This window comes from Ipomoea triloba, chromosome 11 (genome assembly GCF_003576645.1).
Source record: "Ipomoea triloba cultivar NCNSP0323 chromosome 11, ASM357664v1".
Classification (NCBI taxonomy): Eukaryota; Viridiplantae; Streptophyta; class Magnoliopsida; order Solanales; family Convolvulaceae; genus Ipomoea; species Ipomoea triloba.
Genome location: NC_044926.1, coordinates 7767717 through 7789002, shown reverse-complemented (window position 1 = coordinate 7789002; position 21286 = coordinate 7767717). Strand labels below are relative to the sequence as shown.

At 31.9% G+C, this 21286-nt stretch overlaps 1 long non-coding RNA gene across 1 annotated transcript in view; it reads left to right on the top strand.

The window, feature by feature from the left end:
• LOC115997336 overlaps nucleotides 1–1177 on the top strand; it is a 1836-nt gene extending 659 nt beyond the window's left edge. The window contains exon 2 of the long non-coding RNA XR_004093728.1: nucleotides 781–1177. This is a non-coding gene — a long non-coding RNA (uncharacterized LOC115997336). The remainder of the gene's footprint in view (nucleotides 1–780) is intronic.
• Nucleotides 1178–21286: the final 20109 nt, after the last annotated feature.

Below are 21286 nucleotides of genomic sequence, written 5' to 3'. Positions count from 1 at the left end.
TTTTTTTTTTTTTTTTTTTTTTTTTTTTTTTTTTTTTTTTTTTTTTTTTTTTTTTTTTTTTTTTTTTTTTTTTTTTTTTGTATATTTGGCAGTGGTGGCCATTTTTGTTTCTACTGTGGGTTGTTGTTTTTGTTCCCTCTTTTTTAAAGTTTCGTTGGTGGGTTAGGGATGTTTCTGGGTGTTTATGAAAAGACAATAGAATTGAAGGCTTTAGTAGTTCTAGAGGAAGAGTATGAGAAACTATGGAATGAATCTATAACTCTATACATAGAGAAGAGTTCAGTATATGTGGGAAATATTTAACAGTGTATTAGTCTATCAATAAAGCTCTAGCCTAACACTAATCAGCACAAGAAATACTCATATGGAAAGGCAAACTTTAAAAGCTCTGTTTTCTACTGCTTCATACATCTTGAGTCATAATGTGCTCCAAGCAGATCAAATGGTTTTACAGCCTCTGGATTTCTGTCCTTATTTCACCTTTTTGGAATGGTTGTGTGCGTAGTTGGGTACCAGTGTGTGCACTATATTATCAATTTGCACTATGTTGTTTTGCGTTTTTTTGTTCGACATATATGTTTGTACTCGTGCTGGGTATGTCTTTTGGAAGGGCTGGGTAGATTGGATTTTAAGAGTCATTTTATTTGTGGTTTTCTCTATGCATTATTTGTCTCATATTGCGCACACATAGTGCATGCATTTAATAGTTGTGTGCATAATTGGGGTGAAGTGTGTGCACTTTGCACTGATTTTTTTTTCTTTTTGGTCTGGTTCTTGCAGGTAAGAAGTTAAAAGGTTTCTCATTCTCAACCTGGTGTCTCGCACAGTTGCAAAATGGATGATGATTTTGTTTCACCACCTTTGGAGTTCCTTGCAAGACTGCAAGAAGTCCCAGTGTGAAATGTCCCAATTTTTTGCTCACAGTTGGCAACTTGAAAGTCCCAGTGTGAAATGCCATAATACTACCGCTCAAACACTTATTAGGTCTTCACAACTGCGGATTGTTAGATCCTAAATACGAAACAGTTTTGTAAATGTTTGCTCTTAAGGCTTGTATTCTATTTTAAATTAACATTTTTACTTGTTTTTCTAGATGTGCAACAATCCTAAATACGAAACAGTTTTGTAAATGTTTGCTCTTAAAGCTTGTATTCTATTTTAAATTAACATTTTTACTTGTTTTTCTATTTTTAAGGAATTTTACTATAACCACAATAAGCAAATGTTTCTATTTGTCATCACCAATATACACGCTTTAATTTGTTGTTGTTACATGGTATAATGTAAAACTTCAGTTAATTATATTGTGTTTCAACTTAATTATTTGAAATTAAGACGTTGAAGAACTTTATATATAAAGGAATTCAATACAATAATGACATTTCTTGTTATAAATTAAATATTATAGAATGACAACAAGTTATATACAACCACTACCTTCATTCTATGATTTCTCTCACCTGGCCTCTCTTCTCTCATCCAAGTAGGAAAAAACTACAAAAAATTCACCAAAATCTCCTTGTTTTTTTTTTTTTTTTGAAAAACAAATCAACTTCAATAAATTACCAATGAACCAAAGTCGAAATACAAACCGGGGGAATAGAATTCCACAAACCAAGGACAGTAGATGAACCAAAATCTCCTTGTTAAGAATGCTCTTAAAGCTCGAATTAGATTCCTTTTGGACTTTGATCTCTCTTTAGAAAAGATTAAAGGTGATACTTATTATAAATGCTACAACAATAGTCAAACTAGCAAAGCATAAACTAGCAAAGCATAAACTATCATTCGATGTATTAAAATAAAAATAAAAGCATGCAGCTCTTAAAATATGAAACAAAATGAGAGAATAAGCGGGGAAGGATGCAAAATTGAAAAATAATTGTAAAAGTATTGTTTTATCCTAAGATTTTTTTTTTTTTGACACAACAAACAAAAAAAAAAAATACAATAAGAACATACTACATTAATCTATATAAGCCACATGCAGCACATTGGCTTGGTTTCCATGTTCTCCTGATCTTTTCCTTCCATGTTCGATCTATCGTTCAGACAGAAGAACCTTGGCTAAGATTGGCCACAGCAGTGTTGGGTATATTGTCAGATGAATTTACATTATTGACCTGCATGAATGAATATATATATATATATATATATATATATATACACACAAATTTAAATGATACTCCGTATAATTGAACACTGAAGAGAAGAGAGAAAAAAAAAAAGAAAATGCATATTTGCTTACTCCTGGAGAATCATTAACAGGAGATAGAGGAGGCTGATCTGCATTGTTATTATTTAGTTGCTCACAAGCATGATCTACAAATAGGGTCTTTATAATAGGAACTTCCATTGGATTCTCACAATGCAAGTGCTGCCAATTCAGACTGCCCACACCATAACCAATAATATTTAATTAGCATCGAAAAAAACACAACAAAAATATATGTTTATATATGTTTTATTAATTTCTGATGAAGATCGATCATATCGAATGAATCAAAATTAAAGTTAGCTAGCTAGTTACCTCTGGTGGATCTTTGTGTGCAAACTACCTTCTGGTAAAGTTGGAAGTAGAAGCTTATCACGAAGGAGTGGATTTTGAATGATTAACTTTTTTAACTTGTTAAGCAATGATGCCCTAGCAGTTTGGGTATCCACATAATTTGACAGATGAGGAGCCTCCCTGAATTGAAGTTGCATTGGAGCATTATTTAATTTCATAAGTTTGGAATACATAAAGCTCCGATCCGATCCATAAACTATGCACATTTAATTATATGAAGCACATCGAAGATAATATATAAATGGATGCATGCCTATTTAGTTTGAACCACTTTGGCCAACAGAAATGTTCTACAAAAAGGAAATCTATGCAAAACTAGATATATAGTATATATTGATCATATATGCATCATTCTATGTCAACAATGTGCAACGAATTTCTAGAAATTATTTTTATATATCATGTATACCTAATATTATCAAGCACTATGAGATGCGCAGTCTCTTTAAAGTAAACTTTGTCGAACACTGCAAACACATTTAACTCATTTCTAAGAATCCTCAGAGCATTCTTCTTGTCACCGCTAAAAAAAAAAAAGAAAATCGATTTGAGTTTCAAATTAAGCACACAAATTGAACTTCAATATAATGAGAATGAAAAATCATATACATATATATACACACACATACATATATATATATATATATATATATATATATATATAGTTATGATTAAATAGGTTGGATAGATATGGCTGCTATCATACCTGTCTAGAGCTTCAAGATATTTTTGCTGTCTAATTTCAAAAAATAATTTGTTTGACAGTAAATTATCATCCAATTTGACAAATCCCGACAAATACTTGTCCAGCTCATCCCACTTTCCTTGGATCACTTTCTCTTCAAAGTACCTCAGGTCGAAGAACACTCTTGATTCTCTCTCTAAGCTGCATTATATTATATTAATTCCAAATTTCATCAACAAATTAAAACACACAACTCCAGGAAATATAAAATAAAAACAAAATTCCTAATCCTAATTACCTATGAAGTGTTTCCTTGTAATTCTCTTCTCTTAAAAACTGAAGCACCAGATGAAGCAAGTTGTCCCTCTCCATGTCGGCCGCCATGTCTACCACAAATCAACCTTCGAACACTCCTAAATTAAAACACCAAATTAAATTAAACTTCACACAATTCATACAACTAATGTAACACACAAACAAACATATATACGTTTCTTCTAAACCTCTATGGTGCTTTAATTTGAGCAGTGGAGTGGAGAGGATGGCTTCGGAACACAGCTTTTATAGTGGAGTCGATGCCTTCAATTCTGACAAAACATATCGCTTCATGCGTGCATCTGGACTAGTCTACTCCTTTATTCAATTCCTTAATATGTATTTATTTATTTAAGGAAACAATTTTACCATAATATGCTATACAAATTTAAAGCAATGTCGTCAAATTTTAAATTTTTGTACAATTTTAGTTAATCAGTAATTGTTTATCTAAATTTAAAAAATTTAATTTGACTCAATCGAATTCATTTATATATCCCCCATACATAGAATGATATTTTGTGAACTCTATTGATATGATACCTTGGTATCTGTAGCTTGGCGGAAAAAAGAAAAAATAAACTTTCTTTCTTTGTTTTCTTTCTTCATGTATTTTTAATTCTTTGCTTTGTTTTTTTTTTTTTTCAAAATTGTGAGTATAAAACGATTTTTTTTTTTTTGGGTCATCTCTGCCCATAGGTTTGAATTTTGAATTTTATAAATACTAGTTTATTATACACTTTATTTTCCTCCTATGTTCACTTATATAGTAACTATTTTATTTAGTTTTAGCATTTTACTTATTTTAGAAAATTTTGGTCATATTTTATTATATTTTTCTTAATGACTAGTCTTTTATATGTGCGATACATAGAAATAAATAATGAATATTAGTACTTAATTTTAAAATCATAGTTATATTAAACTATTTCTTTAAAAAATAATTGTGTATGTAAAGTCAATGAATTCATTAGTTTTAGAATTCATATTATATTAGCAAGTATAGTTGATAATTTACGTTATAATTATGATTTAATTAATAATTATTAAAATAAAAATTTTAGAAATGGTAAATTATTAAATATAATTACGGTAATATTTAATATATACTAACGAAAGTTTAACGGTGTAAGAATAATTTTTTCCATTAATAATTACAATAAGATATTTATAGCATAATGTACAACTCAATAAGGATAATAGAAATATATATAGAATTAAATCTGAGGTACTAACTTGGGTTCATTCTTACAAGTTCAAAATTTTAATGACAAATGTCATTTCGAAGTCTAGTCATAACCTTGAGATTTGTGGAGTGGCCTAGCAAAAAAGGGTAAATCCTCCTTTGTTCTCTTTCTTTATTATATGTTGATGCCTGTCAAAAAATTAACCCTATTCCATCTTTGTATTCTTCTTCCTTTAGACATCAAAAAAAGCGTGTGCGAGCATTCATTTTTAAAATAAACTCCTTCAAGTGACTATATGATAATACGATATTTGGTGTTAATTCATTTTATTTTAATTCTTCCTTTTTTTTTTTACTCGCTCATTATTAGCAGAAACTAATATATATGTGTTTGTGGATTTCTTTTGGAAGTACCAAGCAATAGGGTTCCACTAATTAATTTTGTTATGTTATTACATGTTCATGGCTGAATTTCTTTGAAGCTATTAATGAGACATTTTTATTGATGAAGAAGATGAACGGAAAAAGTATATATAAAATACTATGGATGACAGTTTGCTAAATAGAGTAAATAAGCATGACAAAGATAATTTTGAACTCGACCTAGTGATAATTTTGGAATCCGATCCGTTGCATGACAAAAACAATTGTCATATCTTCCTTTGACAACTTTCTTTATGTGTTAGAATGTGTTGTCTGCCAAAAACTATATCCAATATCATTGCCTTCTTCCTTTAGACATCAACAAATTAAGTCTGAACACTTATTTTGGTTTCTTTGATTTGTATTTGATCTTTTCCAATTTTTTAAAAATAAAATGACTTGTTTTTGTCATCTCTTATTATGTTTGAATTTAATTTCATTCAATTTTATAAATATTGGTGTCTTTTATAAATATTTTATTACTCTTTATTTTCCTCCTATATTCACTTATATTGAGCTATACAATAACTATATTTAATTTAGTTTTAATTTTTTTTTACTTAATTTAGTTTTTTAATATTTTATTAGACTTTATCTTAATCATCAAACTAGCAAAGCATAAGCTATCATTCAAGAAATTAAAATAAAGATAAAAGCATGTAGGTTTTAAAATTAAATATGAAACAAAAAGAGAGAATATATAAGCGGGGAAGGATACAAATTGAAAAATAATTGTAAAAGTATTGTTTTATGCTAAGATCACAATTAGAATTTTTTTTATACAACAAAAAAAATAAAAAAGAAAAAAAAACAATAAGAACAGACTATATATATATATATGCCATTAGAGTTATTGGCAGCAACAAGAACTAAAGACCACATGTAGCACATTGGCTTTGGTTTCCATGTTTTTCTAATCTTTTCCTTCCATGTTCTATTGTTCAGACAAAACCTTGGCTAAGACTGGCTACAACAGTGTTGGGTATGTTGTCAAAAGAATTTATATTATTGACCTGCATGAAATGGATATATACACACAAATTTGTAATCTTATCATGAGAGAGACAGAATAGAATTGAATGATACTCATATAATTAAACATAGAAAAGAACTCCTGGAGATAGAGGCTGATCTGATCAGAATTTAGATGCTCACAAGCATGCATGGTTTACAAATAGAGTCTTTATAATAGGAACTTTCACAGGATTCTCACAATGCAAGTGCTGCCAATTCAGACTGCCCGTACCATCATATCATACCATTCATCATGACCAATATTTAATTAGCATCCAAATTAACACACACAAAAAAAAAGTAATGTATGTTTAATTTCTAATGAAGATCATATCGAATGAATTAATCATGCAAAAACTAGCTTATCTAGCTACCTCTCTGGTTGATCTTTGTGTGCAAACTACCCTCTGGTTGGGTTGGAAGTTGAAGCTTTTCACGAAGAAGTGGATTTTGTATTATCAATCTTCTCTAACTTCACAACCAATGATGCCCTAACCGTTTGAGCGATAGATGAGGAGCCTTCCTGAATTGAAGTTGCATTGGAGCATTATTTAATTTCATAAGTTTGGATACATAAACCATGCACGCACATTTACATGCATAGTTATAATCATGAATCACAATTCACTACATGAATATAATCATGAATCACAATTCACTACATGAATTGAAGCAGATCGAAGATAATAAATGCCTAATTAATTTGAACCACTCTAGCCAATAGAAATGCTATACCAAAATGAAATCTATGCAAAACTAAATATAGTATGGAGTATCTATATATGCATCACTGTTTCTTTAACAATGTGCGGCTTCTAGAAATTATTCATATATATACCTAATATTATGAAGCACCATGAGATGCACAGTCTCTTTAAAGTAAAGTCTGTTGAACCCTGCAAAAACATTTAACTCATCTCTAAGAATCTTCAAAGCATTCCTCTTGTCACCGCTATAAAAAAGAATAAAAATCAAAACTTGATTTAAGCTCCAAATTAAGCACATGAACTTCAATGAGCTGAGAATGAAGAATCATATATATAGTTATGATTAAATAGCATGTTGGATGTGGCTGCTTCGGTGCTTCCTGTCTAGAGCTTCAAGATATTTTTCTGTCGAATTTCAAAATAAAATCTGATTGGTAGTAAATTATCATCAAATTTGATAAATCTTGACATATACTTCTCTAACTCAGTTGAGTTGCCATGATTTATATTCTCTCATAAACTTTGTCGGGCCGGGGGTTAGGAATTCAACCTTTTTGGAGAAGAAAGGAAATAAGCTCTAGTTATAACCTATCTTCGTTTGTCCTCTTTCTATATGTTTTATTTGGAATGTGTAGCTTTGCCAAAAATTTTTAGTGATAACCTTGGATCTGTTGCCTGGCAAAAAAAGTCCTATCTAGTTTCCTTTAACATCTTTTTCATGCATGTGGAATGTGTTGCCTTACTTGTCAAAAACTATATCCAATATCTTTGTCTTCTTCCTAAACATCAAATAAGTGTAAACATTCATTTTGGAGATGAGAACGTACAATAGTTCCATTGATGTTTGAAGTAAGCAAGATATGTATTTATAAAGATACAAATAAAGAATTCAGATAAGAATAGTAAATGATAATATATATTTTTAATAATACAGAGAGCAAGACAGAAAAAGAATTATAGTGTTCCTAGAATACAAAGTCCTAATATGCACTAATTAATAAATATGAAAGAGTTTAAATTGTATAGTATGGCTCTCTCGGGTATGAGGGGGAGGGGGGAGAGGAGTGCAAATCAAATTTCAAAATAGTTTTTAAAAGGCTTGACCGATTTAAATTAGAAAATTAATTGAGAATTAAATATCTCTATATGTTCAACTACTGTAAATTCATTTTATCATGGGAGACTAACAGTACAATGCACTTTGATTTTAAGAAAAATGTTCGTTACATATTGACATGAATTTTACTTTCTTTTGTACTATTTTTGTTCTTGGATGAGATTATTTCTTAAAATTTAAATCTCTGTTTAATTTTTTGTAAAGCTGTTTCGAACTTATTGATCACTAACAAAACATTGCCTCAAAATAACAACTTAACATGTCATTTTTTGTTTAACTTTCCAACATGTTGGATGTGTCTGCTACTTATTTAGAGTTTCGTTCAAGCTAAGATACTTTTTCAATTCATCCCCGACCCTCTCTGTTTGATCACTTTCTCTTTAGAAAAAAATTATTTAAGATAGAACAATTTTAAGGAATTTTACTATAACCATGCACAATAAGCAAATGTTTTTATTTGTCATTACCAATATATATACATGTTTTGTTGTTGTTATATGGTATACATAATGAAAAACTTCAGTTAATTATATAATTGTGTTTTAACTTATTTGAATTAAGATGGTGTAAAGCTTTAGGTATAAAGGGACAACAAGTTATATACAACCCCAACATTCAGTCTATGATTTCGATCTCTCACCCTCAGATCTCTTCTCTCATCCAAGTAGGAAAAAATTACAAAAAAATCACCAAAATCTCCTTGTTGGCCGAGAATGCTCATAAAGCTCAAATTAGATTCCTTTTGGCTGCTTTTTAGAAAAGATTAAAAGTGACACTTATAAATGCTACAACAATCGCCAAACTAGCAAAGCATAAGCTATCATTCAAGAAATTAAAATAAAGATAAAAGCATGCAGCTTTTAAAATATGAAACAAATTAAAACGAGATCAGAATAACTGGGGAAGGATGCAAATTGAAAAATAATTGTAAAAGTATTGTTTTATCCTAAAATTACAAGACGTTGATTATTAGAATTTTTTTTTGACACAACAAACAAAAAAAAAAACAATAAGAACAGACTACATTAATCTATATATGCCATTAGAGTTGTTGGCAGCAACAAGAACTACAGACCACATACATTGGCTTGGTTTCCATGTTCTTCTGATCTTTTCCTTACATGTTCTATCTATCGTTCAGACAGAAGAATCTTGGTTAAGATTGGCTACAACACCATTAGGTATGTTGTCAGAAGAATTTACATTATTGACCTGCATGAATGGATATATATACACAAATTCTTAATCATGAGAGTGACATAATAGAATTGAATGATACTCCGTATAATTAAACACAGAAGAGAAGAGAAAAGAAGATGCATATATACTTACTCCTGGAGAATCATTAATAGGAGATAGAAGAGGCTGATCTGCATTATTGTTATTTAGTTGCTCACAGGCATGGTCTACAAATAGGGTCTTTATAATAGGATCTTCCACTGAATTCTCACAATGCAAGTGCTGTCAATTCAGGCTGCCCACATCATGTCATTCATCATAACCAATATATATATATATATATATATATATATATATAATTAGCATCCAAAATAACACAACAAAAATGTTTATATATATTTTATTAATTTCTAATGAAAATCGATCATAACGAATGAACCAAAATTAAAGCTAGCTAGCTAGCTACCTCTGGTTGATCATTGTGTGTAAACTACCCTCTGGCAAGGTTGGAAGTTGAAGCTTATCACGAAGGAGTGGATTTTCCATGATCAATGTTCTTAACTTGTTAAGCAATGATGCTCTAGCTGTTTGGGTATCCACATAGTTTGATAGATGAGGAGCCTCCCTGAATTGAAGTTGCATTATTATATTGGAGCATTATTTAATTTCATAAGTTTGGATACATAAAGCTCCGATCCATACATGCACATATGTATAGTATGCATTGTTATTATCATGAATCACAATTCATATAATTATATGAAGGAGATTGAAGATAATATATACATGCATGCCTATTTAGTTTGAACCACCCTAGCCAATAGAAATGTTATACATGCATGCCTATTTAGTTTGAACCACCCTAGCCAATAGAAATGTTATACAAAAAGGAAATCTAGATAGATAGTATATATTGATATATGCATCAGTTCTATGACAATGTGCAGCGAGCTTCTAGATATTATTTATATATATATACCTAATATTATCAAGCCCCATGAGACCTGCAGTCTTTTTAAAGTAAAGAGTGTCTAACACTGCAAACACATTTAAGTCATCTCTAAGAATCTTCAGAGCATTCATCTTGTCACCACTATACAAAAAAAATTAAAAAACAAAACTTGATTTGAGTTTCAAATTAAGCACACGAATTGGTTGGATATATAGTTATGATTAAATAGGTTGGATAGATGTGGGTGCTACCATACCTGTCTAGAGCTTCAAGATATTTTTGCAGTCTAATTTCAAAAAAAAATTTGAGGGACGGTACATTATTGTCTAGTTTGACAAATCCTGACATATACTTCTCCAACTCATCCCATTCCCCTTGAATCACTTTCTCCTCAAAGTACCTTAGGTTGAAGAACACTCTTGATTCCCTCTCCAAGCTGCATTATATTATATTAATTAATTCCAAATTTCATCAACAAATTAAAACACACAACTCCAGAAAATATAAAATAAAAACAAAATTCCTAATCCTAATTACCTATGAAGTGTTTCCTTGTAATTCTCTTTTTCTAAGAATTGAAGCACCAGATGAAGCAAGTTGTTACTGTCCATGCCGGCGGCCATGTCTTCCATAAATCAACCTTCGAACACCTAAATTAAAACACCAAATTAAAGTTCACATACACTTCGATTCATACAACATAACACACAAACATATATAGTTGCTCATCAGCCGCACGCACGTACCCAGCACGTACACTTATGGTGCTTTAATTTGAGCAGTGGAGTGGATGCCTTCGGAACACTGCTTTTATAGTTGCTTAATTTGAATTCTAAACTTAGCTATATTAAAATATTTTTAAAAAATAATTGTGTATGTAAAGTCAATGAATTCATTAGTTTTAGAATTCATATTTTATTAACAAGTATAATTGATCATTTAGGTAATAACTAATAATTATGATCTAATTAATAATTACTAAAATAAAATCTTTAGATATGGTAAATTATTAAATATAATTACGATAGTATTTAATATATACCAACGGAAGTTCAACGGTATAAGAATAATTTTTTTCCATAAAAAATTACAATAGAATATTTATAGCATAATGTACAACTCAATAAGGATAAAAATATATATATAATTAAATCTGAGGTACTAACTTGGGTTCACTCTTATAAATTTGGAATCCGTTGCATGGCAAAAACAAATGTCATATATATCTTCCTTTGACAACTTTCTTCATGTGTTAGAATGTGTTGTGTGTCAAAAACTATATCCAATATCCTTGTCTTCTTCCTTCAGACATCAAAAAATTAAGTGTGAACACTCATTTTGGTCTCTTTGATTTGTATTTGATATTTTTCAATTTTTTAAAAATAAAATGATTTGTTTTTGTCATCTCTTATTATGTTTGAATTTAATTTGAATTTTATAAATATTGGTGTCTTTTATAATATTTTATTACTCTTTATTTTCCTCTCATATTCACTTATATTAAGTTATACAATAACTATATTTAATTTAGTTTTAATTTTTTTACTTAATTAGACTTTATCTTACTAGCAAAGCATAAGCTGTCATTTAAGAAATAAAATTAAAATAAAGATAACATGCAGGTTTAAAAATTAAATATGAAACAAATTAAAATGAGAGAATATATAAGTAGGGAAGGATACAAATTGAAAAATAATTGTAAAAGTATTGTTTTATGCTAAGATCACAATTAGAATTTTTTTATTTTACACACAAAAAAAAAAAGGAACAATAAGAACAGACTACATTAATATATATATGCCATTAGAGTTGTTGGCGGCAACAAGAACTAAAGACCACATGCAGCACATTGGCTTGGTTTTCATGTTCTTCTGATCTTTTCCTTCCATGTTCAATCTATTGACAGAAGAATCTTAGCTTGGCTAAGATTGGCCACAATGTAACAATATCGGTTATGTTGTCAGAAGAATTTACGTACATTATTGACCTGCATGAATGGATATACACCAATTTTAAATCATATCATGAAAGAGACAGAATTGAATGATATAATTAAACACAGAAGAGAAGAGAAGAGAAAATCCATATATATATATATATATGCTTACTCCTGGAGAGTCATTAGTAGGAGATAGAGGAGGCAGCTGATTTGTAATATTTAGTTGCTCACAAGCATGATCTACAAAAAGGGTTCTTATAACAAGATCTTCCACTGAATTCTCACAATGCAAGTGCTGCCAATTCAGACTGCCCGCACCATCATATCATTCATCAAAACCAATATTTAATTAGCATCCAAAATAACACAACCTAAAAAAATGTATGTTTTATAATTAATTTCTAATGAATTAACCATTGCATGCAAAAACTAGCTAGCTACCTCTGGTTGATCATTGTGTGCAAACTGCCCTCTGGTAAGGTTGAAAGTTGAAGCTTATCTCGAAGGAGTGGATCTTGCATGATTAATCTTCTTAACTTGTTAACCAATGATGCCCTATCTGTTTGGGCATCCACATAGTTTGACAGATGAGGAGCTTCCCTGAAGTTGCATTGGAGTATTTAATTCCATAAGTTTGGATACATAAAGCTCCATATAAATTAACCATTCACATTTGCATGCGTAGTTATTATCATGAAACAATTCACTATATATGAAGCAGATGGAAGATAATAAATGCCTATTTAATTAATTTGAACCATTCTAATCAATAGAAACGCTATACCAAAATGAAATTTATGCAAAACTAAATATAGTATGGAGTATCTATATATGCATTATTTCTATGACAATGTATTGCTTCTAAAAATTATTTATTTGTAAATACCTAATATTATCATGCCCCATGAGATATGCAATCTCTTTAAAGTAAAGTCTGTTGAAACTTGCAAACACATTTAACTCATCTCTAAGAATCTTCAGAGCATTCCTTTTGTCACCGCTATAAAAAAAAAATCAAAACTTGATTTAATTAAGCACCAAATTAAGCACACGAACTTCAATATAATGAAAATGAAGAATCATATATATATATATATAGAGTTATGATTAAATAGTAGCTTGGATGTGGCTGCTACCTGTCTAGAGCTTCAAGATATTTTTGAAGTCTTATTTCAAAATAAAATCTGATTTACAGTAAATTATCATCAAATTTGATAAATCCCGACATATACTTCTCTAATTCATCCCACTCTCCTTTAGTCACTTTTTCTTCAATGTACTCAGGTTGAAGAACACTTTTGATTCACTCTCCAAACTGCATATTAATTCCAAAAACAAAATCAGCCTAAAATATACACTCACGCAAACACACAACTCCAAAAAATTAGCAAAAAAAACACTCTCTATCTTGAAGTAAAATATAATAAAAATTCGGGCCTAATCCTTACCTATGAAGTGTTTCCTTGTAATTCTGTTTTTCTAAGAACTGAAGCACCAGATGAAGCAAGTCGTCCCTCTCCATGCAGGCTATGTCTTCCACAAATCAATCAACCTTTAATTTGGACACTCCTAAAACACAAAAATTCACACACAACTCACAGTTAATTCATACAACTCACGTACAAACATATATACCCAACATTCACACGATCAGACCTTCAGTAGTTATGCTGGCCGCCGGTATTACGTTTCTTCTAAACCTCAGTACATGCAATGGTGAACTTTGAGCAGTGCCTTACTGTTTTTATAGTGGATGGCTTCGGGCAAAACTTAGCGATTGGGTTCTGGATTTCTGTGTATAAACTAACGTGTCGACTTGCATGGATGCTATGATGACAATTTGCTAAATAGTGGAAACAAATGTGAGTTCTGGTGATAACTTTGGGATCTGTTGCCGGCCAAAAAAAAAGTCCTACCTTCCAATTTGTCATCCTTTGGTTATGTGTTGCAATGTGTTGCTTGTCAAAAATTCTAGTTATGTTGTCGGATAAAAAAATTTCCTATCTGTGATATCTTTCTTCATGTGTTGGAATGTATTGCCTACTAAAAACTAAGTCCAATATGCTTGTCTTCTTCATAGACATCGAATAACTGTGAACTACATGAATGCCGCACAACAATTACTCCCCAAGCATGCCTGGGAACAAGCCCAAATATGTGTGGTGCATTTGTGTAGTAATTTCGATGTATTTATGTGGTAGTTTGTGTACTCATTTAGTAGGTGCAGTGCATTCGTGGAGTAATTTTGGTGTATTCATGTAATAGTTTCAGTACATTCATGTAGTAAGTGCGGTGCATTCTTGAAGTAGTTGCAAAGTTAGAGTAGTTTTGGTGCATTCATGTAGTACTGTACTTATGGTGCATTCCTTCAGTTCTCAAGTTCACACGAGAATGGAACTATGTGTGTGTGTGATGGATGGTATATTAGGCTGACCAGATGGACCAGTCAACCAAAAGGGCTTGGGCCACATAGACCGATCCAAAAAGGAATGAGCAACTTGGGCCTATTGATAGCTGAATAGGATTGGACTTATATATTATTCACAATGTAATAAGGATTTTGACTCATTAATCATTATCTATAAGACCCTAATGTTGTAGGATTACGGCTTATTATTAATGTAACAAGGACTCTCAATATGAGACAGTCTAGCTAGGATTTCTATTCCTATAGGGCTCCTAATCGAAAATATGTATATATAAATAGACCCCATGCATGGGGAGCAATTTTCATTATTTACAAGCAATAATATTTATCAATACGCACAAAATATTTATTTTCCCTATACTTCTGCACTCATTTAACGGCAGTGTTGGTGAGCCGTTTATTTTAAGCAATATAGCCTCCTACAGCTCCTGCATTCAAAATGCACACATCATCTAGTATTCAGGAGGAAAGGTGTACATAGACAAAAACACTAATGTTATCCTGCAGGTTTACCATCTCAACAGGCAATTCCAACAACTATGACAAGAGATATTCGGATGATCTTAAAGCTTCCGCTGTTACGAGTTCAGCTACAATTTATGTTAATTTATAATAGTATCTAACAACAAGAAATAATTCCCAAATGCTCTACACACCTAATTGTGAGTATGATATTTAATGCTCCGAGCAAGGAAGGTTACAACTTGGGTGCTTCACCTACCATATTTCCTAAAGGCTGGTATAAAGCCAAATCTCCACCATCGGACATGAAGGCTCACTTGAGATTCAACCAGAAGGAGTTAATGTGATTACACAAATATTCTAGAAGACATTTTATAGTCCTGAAGATTGCGCTCATGATTGTATTCTTTTTCACTTAGCTAAGTTTTTCTCATTGGATTTTTCTTAGTATAAAGTTTTTAACAAGGCAACCGTCAATCCGCAATAATCCATGCCCCTATACTCAACACTAATTTAGAGGGCTCACCATTATTGACGACTCGGTTTGATGGTTGAGTCCAAAAGGACCACCAACTAAACGTCACGACCCATCCAAAGGGCTTGTCAAGAAGTAACGGAATAAGACTGACTTTTAGAAGCGGGGAACTGGTTGGAGGATATTTTTACACTCATTATTTTAACGATAGTGTTAGCTAGCCTATCAAAAAGTCATAAAATCAACTATATATATATATATGTGTTTGTGTGTGTGTGTGTGGGGGGAGGGTGTGTGTGTGTGTTTTCCAGCCCATTAAAGAATTCCAACTATACATTGAATTAAACATAATTTTTATTCAATATAATTTATACATATAATAAAATGTTGTTTACTTATATATGTACTGATTAAAAACTTTTTTTATTGAATAAAATGTCTAAATTAGAAAAAATCACAAAAAGAATATCTCTCATACATACATACGTACGTGTATGCATGTGGCATGCATACATACGTACGTACGTACGTACGTACATACATACATATATATATATATATATATATATATATACACGCGCGCACACATACACACACACATACATACACACTCTAAGTTTTGTTAATTCACTTTTGCATATGTTTGTTATTTGCTTTCGTCTTCGTTGCTTAACTTGTCCGCTTTTTTTTTTTTTTTTTTTTTGGTGTGTAGTGTCTTTATCTGTAATTGAGTTAGCGATGCTAGTTTGGAAAAAGAAACATATTTGAATTTAAAATAGGTCAACAATATTATTGTTATTTTTGGGTAATTGTTGTTCCAATTTCATTATTATATTTGATTTAAATGTGATGGGTTTGTTGTATGAGTTGCAAATTAAACATGAATAGCGTCAGAAGAATAAGTATATATGCATTACTTGCACAAATTGAATGCTGAAAATATAACAATAGAAGTAATAGAGAGGGGCAAAATCATATCACCAATGTATCTTTTTTACTTATATCCGGAAATGGGTTAAGCTAAAGGGAGCCAATTCAATGATGCGCACTACCTTCACTCTGATTCTTCCAATAAAAAAAACACTTGAAACTAAGGCTAGACAAATTCCCTAATTATGGAGGAATAATCAATCTTGAAATCTGATTTGTATGAAGCTATTGTACCAAACTTTTTGTATTTGACAAAACATATAAAATTATATCAGAAACATTGTTGTTATTAAGCAGGAGCCACCACTTATCGTGATGGAATCGATTGAAGAGGCAAGCCGTGCATGCCATTTAGATGTCATTATATTGCATTGCTGCTATTCCAATCCCATCCAATTCAAAAGCTCTAACCAGTTTGTAATAGGGCTCAATTCAACCATGGCAGTGTGAATAATGTTCTGAATTGATGAGCCCCGGCCTTAAAATCACAAGGAAATTAAAATGGGGCGAGGAAGCCAGAACGGTGTACTGTTGCATGCACCTATATCAGTAATTAAAATCACAAGGAAAAATTAAATTTGATGTAAATAAAAATTGATTAATTAGAATCATCTGACAGTAATTAAAATATTTGTAGGTATTAAACTGTCATCTCTTTAACTGTAATTCAGTCCAACAGCTTACTTCTCCAAAAAGGTTGAATCCCTAACCCCAAAATTGAACAAAGAGACTAGGCTTTTGCTCACTATACATAAGGAGCTCCCTCACTTTGAGAAGTTGCTCCCACACTGCCGTTGGTGAAACTCGATTCCTGGTCTCTTCTCCCAAACTTCACCCCTGTACATGAGGACAATCAAATTAAACGTACAGCTTATTAGCTATTTGCATGCATGCGTGAAATTAATCCCAAAACACCATGCAGGGCCGTTCCAATAAAAATTGGGGCCTTGTACCATATCTTAATTTGGACCCCTTTTTTGAGTAATTTCTATATATAAATAATAGTTGTTCAAAAAGTTGTATCAAAATATAAATATTGTATAAAAAAATACATATGGAATTTTATTTAAACAGTGACATGCATCGTGCACATTTAGACGCAAAGTCATCAATCAAACTTTTGATATCAACTTCTTCCAAAAGTTCATTTTCAATGGAGATTAAAGCTAATCCATTGAGTCTTTCTTGCAACATACTTGATCGTAAGTAAGATTTCAACAATTTCAACTTTAAAAAACTTCTTTCTATAGAGGCAATAGTAATCGATATAGTCAATATATTCGGTATGCAATAGTAGCATTTAGAAAAGAACTCATCTATTTCAAGAAGAATTGAAAAATTAGTTGAGTTGCGGTCTGCGATCTACGAAATTACCGAATTGTGAATTGTCGAATTGTCGAATTTGGTTACGGTATTGCCGTATTTTATAGGGTTGGGAAATGAGAATTTGCTAATTATCTAATTGAGATGTGAGATTATGATTTATGAAATATAATTGCAGAACGGAATTGGCAATCTTTTTGGATTAGGAAATATATATATATATATATATATGTGTGTGTGTGTGTGTGTGTGTGTGTGGGGGGGGGGGGGGTTTAAAGCAATTGTCAATTGGGCTCAATTTCATCTTGTCACAAATTGGTCCAATCTTCATACATTTAACCTAAATATTTGTAAACTATATATACATATAAATATTTTTTTTTTTAAATATGGGGCCCTAAAAAATTAGAGGCCCTATGCGGCCGCACATGTTAGACATGCTCAGATACGGCCCTGACACCATGCATATGTTTTGTTGTTTCTATGAAAGAGATGTTTCATGGAATAAATTTAGACAAACTAATGTAGTAATGCATGTGTAGCATGCCTCTTTTTTCTTTTTCGTTTTTTTGGCCTCATGATATATTGATGCATCATGTCAACAGTGGGATACACCAAAGTTCCTCCCACGTTTTACTTCGTAGTAATATTTGATGGCTTTTCTGGTCGGTACTTCGTAGTAATATTTGATGGCTTTTCTGGTCGGTGCACAAGATTTGGTATGGATGATTAGTTGATCACAACTAACCAAAACGCAGCATGCACCAATCACCAATGTAACGTTTGTGTTTGTGTTGAGACAGCTTTGATTGTATTATTGTATACCCTTATTAGAGGCTGATTTTGACCAGATTAGCATTTGCTTGTTAAATGAAATAAACAAAGAAATTAGTAGAGACTAAGAGCATTCCCAATATGAGATTTTGACTGATTTTTGTAAGTTTCAAGGCTTATGTGGAATACAGAGGGAGAGGGGAGAGAGTGTTCAAGTTGCTCATGCAAGCACCTTAATTTTTGCCGGAATAGTGGACCCACCAGAAAAACAAAGCATCTCTCCCAAGTGTGTGATGCGCACCAAGAGCTCGGGGGCATGCACGCCACGTACGCCCCCGTTGGGTGGTAAACAACCTTTTATTTATTTATTTTTTTAATATAAGACTTTTTTCCCTTTTCTTTTTCCCAGAGTTAATACTCAAAATAGTCCTGGACTATGGTAGTTTTTCTCAATTTCGTCCTAAACGACTTTTGTGACACAATGTAGTCCCAGACTTGTGTGTGTTTGCTCAGTTTAGTCCTCCGTTTACATTTCCATCCATTTGCTGTTAAATCCAAGGCTATTTTTGTAATTGCAATAAGCCCTTCTTTAAGAGAGAAGGAAAGAGCTTCAAAACTCCATGGCCAATGTTTATGAGGATTTGCAGAAAAAAATTAAGAGGGAAGATGGTGAGAGCTCCACAGTTAATGGAATTTTAATGGAATATGTAACAATACACGGAGAGAGAAATTAGAATTAATGCTGTGTAGAAACATACTGGACTAGCTCGTTGTGGTAAAAGTTGTTATTTAAGGTGGTGGGCAAATCACTTGAAATTGAATTTAAAGAAGGCTGCTTTCACTCCAGAAGAAGCCGTATTGTATATTGAGCTCCATGTTAAAATGGGAAACAAATGGGCGAGAATGGCTGCAGAGATTAAAGACTATTGGAATACTAGAATCAAGAGAAGGCAACGAGCAGGCTTGCTAATCTACCCTCCGGATGTCCATTTGCAAGCGATACACGAGAACAATCAAAATGAGGATATGAACACATTCTCGACCGGGGATACACATCATTCTAATCTTCTACAAGTGAACTATTTTGAGAAATTAAACTAGCAGTTGCATCTACTCTCACCATCTTCACTCACAATGTTTTCTTCAAATCTTCATAAACATTGGCCATGAGTTTTGAAGCTCTTTCCTTCTCTCTTAAAGGAGAGATTATTACAATTACAAAAATATCCTTAGATTTAACAACAAATGGATGGAAATGTAAACGGAGGACTAAACTGAGCAAAAACATACAAGTCTGGGACTACATTGTGTCACAAAAGTCGTGTAGGACGAAATTGAGAAAAACCACCATAGTCAAGGACTATTTTGGGTATTAATTAACTCCTTTTTCCCACATTTCTTATTCTCTCTCCCTCCTCTTGTCACCCTAGTTGGCAGCTCAAAAACAACGAAAAAGTAGTTTTATTGAGGATGCCCTAAATAGAATAATAATTTTAGGGTAAGTACTTGTGTGAGATCGTTTCACGGATTGTGTGAGGTCGTATCATGGATCTTTGTTCGTGAGACAAGTCAGGTCAAGATAAAATGTAATAATTTATTCATGATTTAGTGTTGTATTTTCTAATATAAGTATTACATTTAATTTTGAAGTGACATGTCTCACGGATAAAGATCCGTATGACGATCTAACACAAGTTTTTACTATAATTTTATAGTTGCTAGGAGTAAAACTTGTAACATTGAATTATCAATTCAAGTAAACAGAATAATCAACTTGGTTTGAGTTGCCGACTCCAACATTTGTTAGTAAGCATTCTTGTACTTGAGTTATCACCTAGCCATAATCTTGTAATTAAACTATTACAAACAAGGGAAAGTTTTTCACTAAAATTTTACTAAATGTAGTGATAGTGTTACGTTGGGTGAATTAAATTGTATTTTGTTCATATTGCTCAATTTTCAACCTATTTAACATCAATCGTTGTATCCTAGACCATGGCCCACAATGAATTCTGAACCATGGGTCATGGTTTATACTGCAATTATGTTGAAAGAATACTGTAATTGTAGGCAAATTATGCTGTGGACCCAGGTCCACCTTGCACGGTGGACCTGGGTCCAAAACTACGTCGTTTTTGTCTTTTTTTTTTCTTTTTTTTTTTAAATTAGTAAACATATTGCTGAATATAGAGTTGTCCAAAAATGTGTGAATGTAGAGCTTTCAAAGTGTGAATGTAGAGTATAGAAATCGTGAATGTAGATTTATGATTGTGTGAATGTAGAATTGCCCAGAAATGTGTGAATGTGGAGGTTTCAAATTGTGAATATGGAGTATAGGATCTGTGAATATAGAGTTTTGAATGTGTGAATGCATAACAGTGGTAATATAGTTACTAAACATATAATCCTGTAATGTGTGAATGTGGAGTTTACAAAGTGTGAATGTAGAGTATCATATAATCTTGTAATGTGTGAATGTGGAGTTTACAAAGTGTGAATGTAGAGTATAATGTATGTGAATGTAGAGTATAGTGTATGTGAATGTAGACTCAGGTCCACCTTACAAGGTGGATCTGGGTCCACGGCATAACAACCCGCAGTTGTGTCTACAGTATACCATCTATACTTTCCCAATCTATTAAGCATAAAGATCTCATGAATCTTAACACAAGATGCTTGGCAACGCAAGGACTATAATTTTTATTTTCTTGCACTTTGACTGACTCCACAAAAAATCATTTTCTCGTTTCTCACCGTCCAGGCGTCCACCGCCTTATCATCTCCCCTGCCACGTCGGCTCTGCCCTCT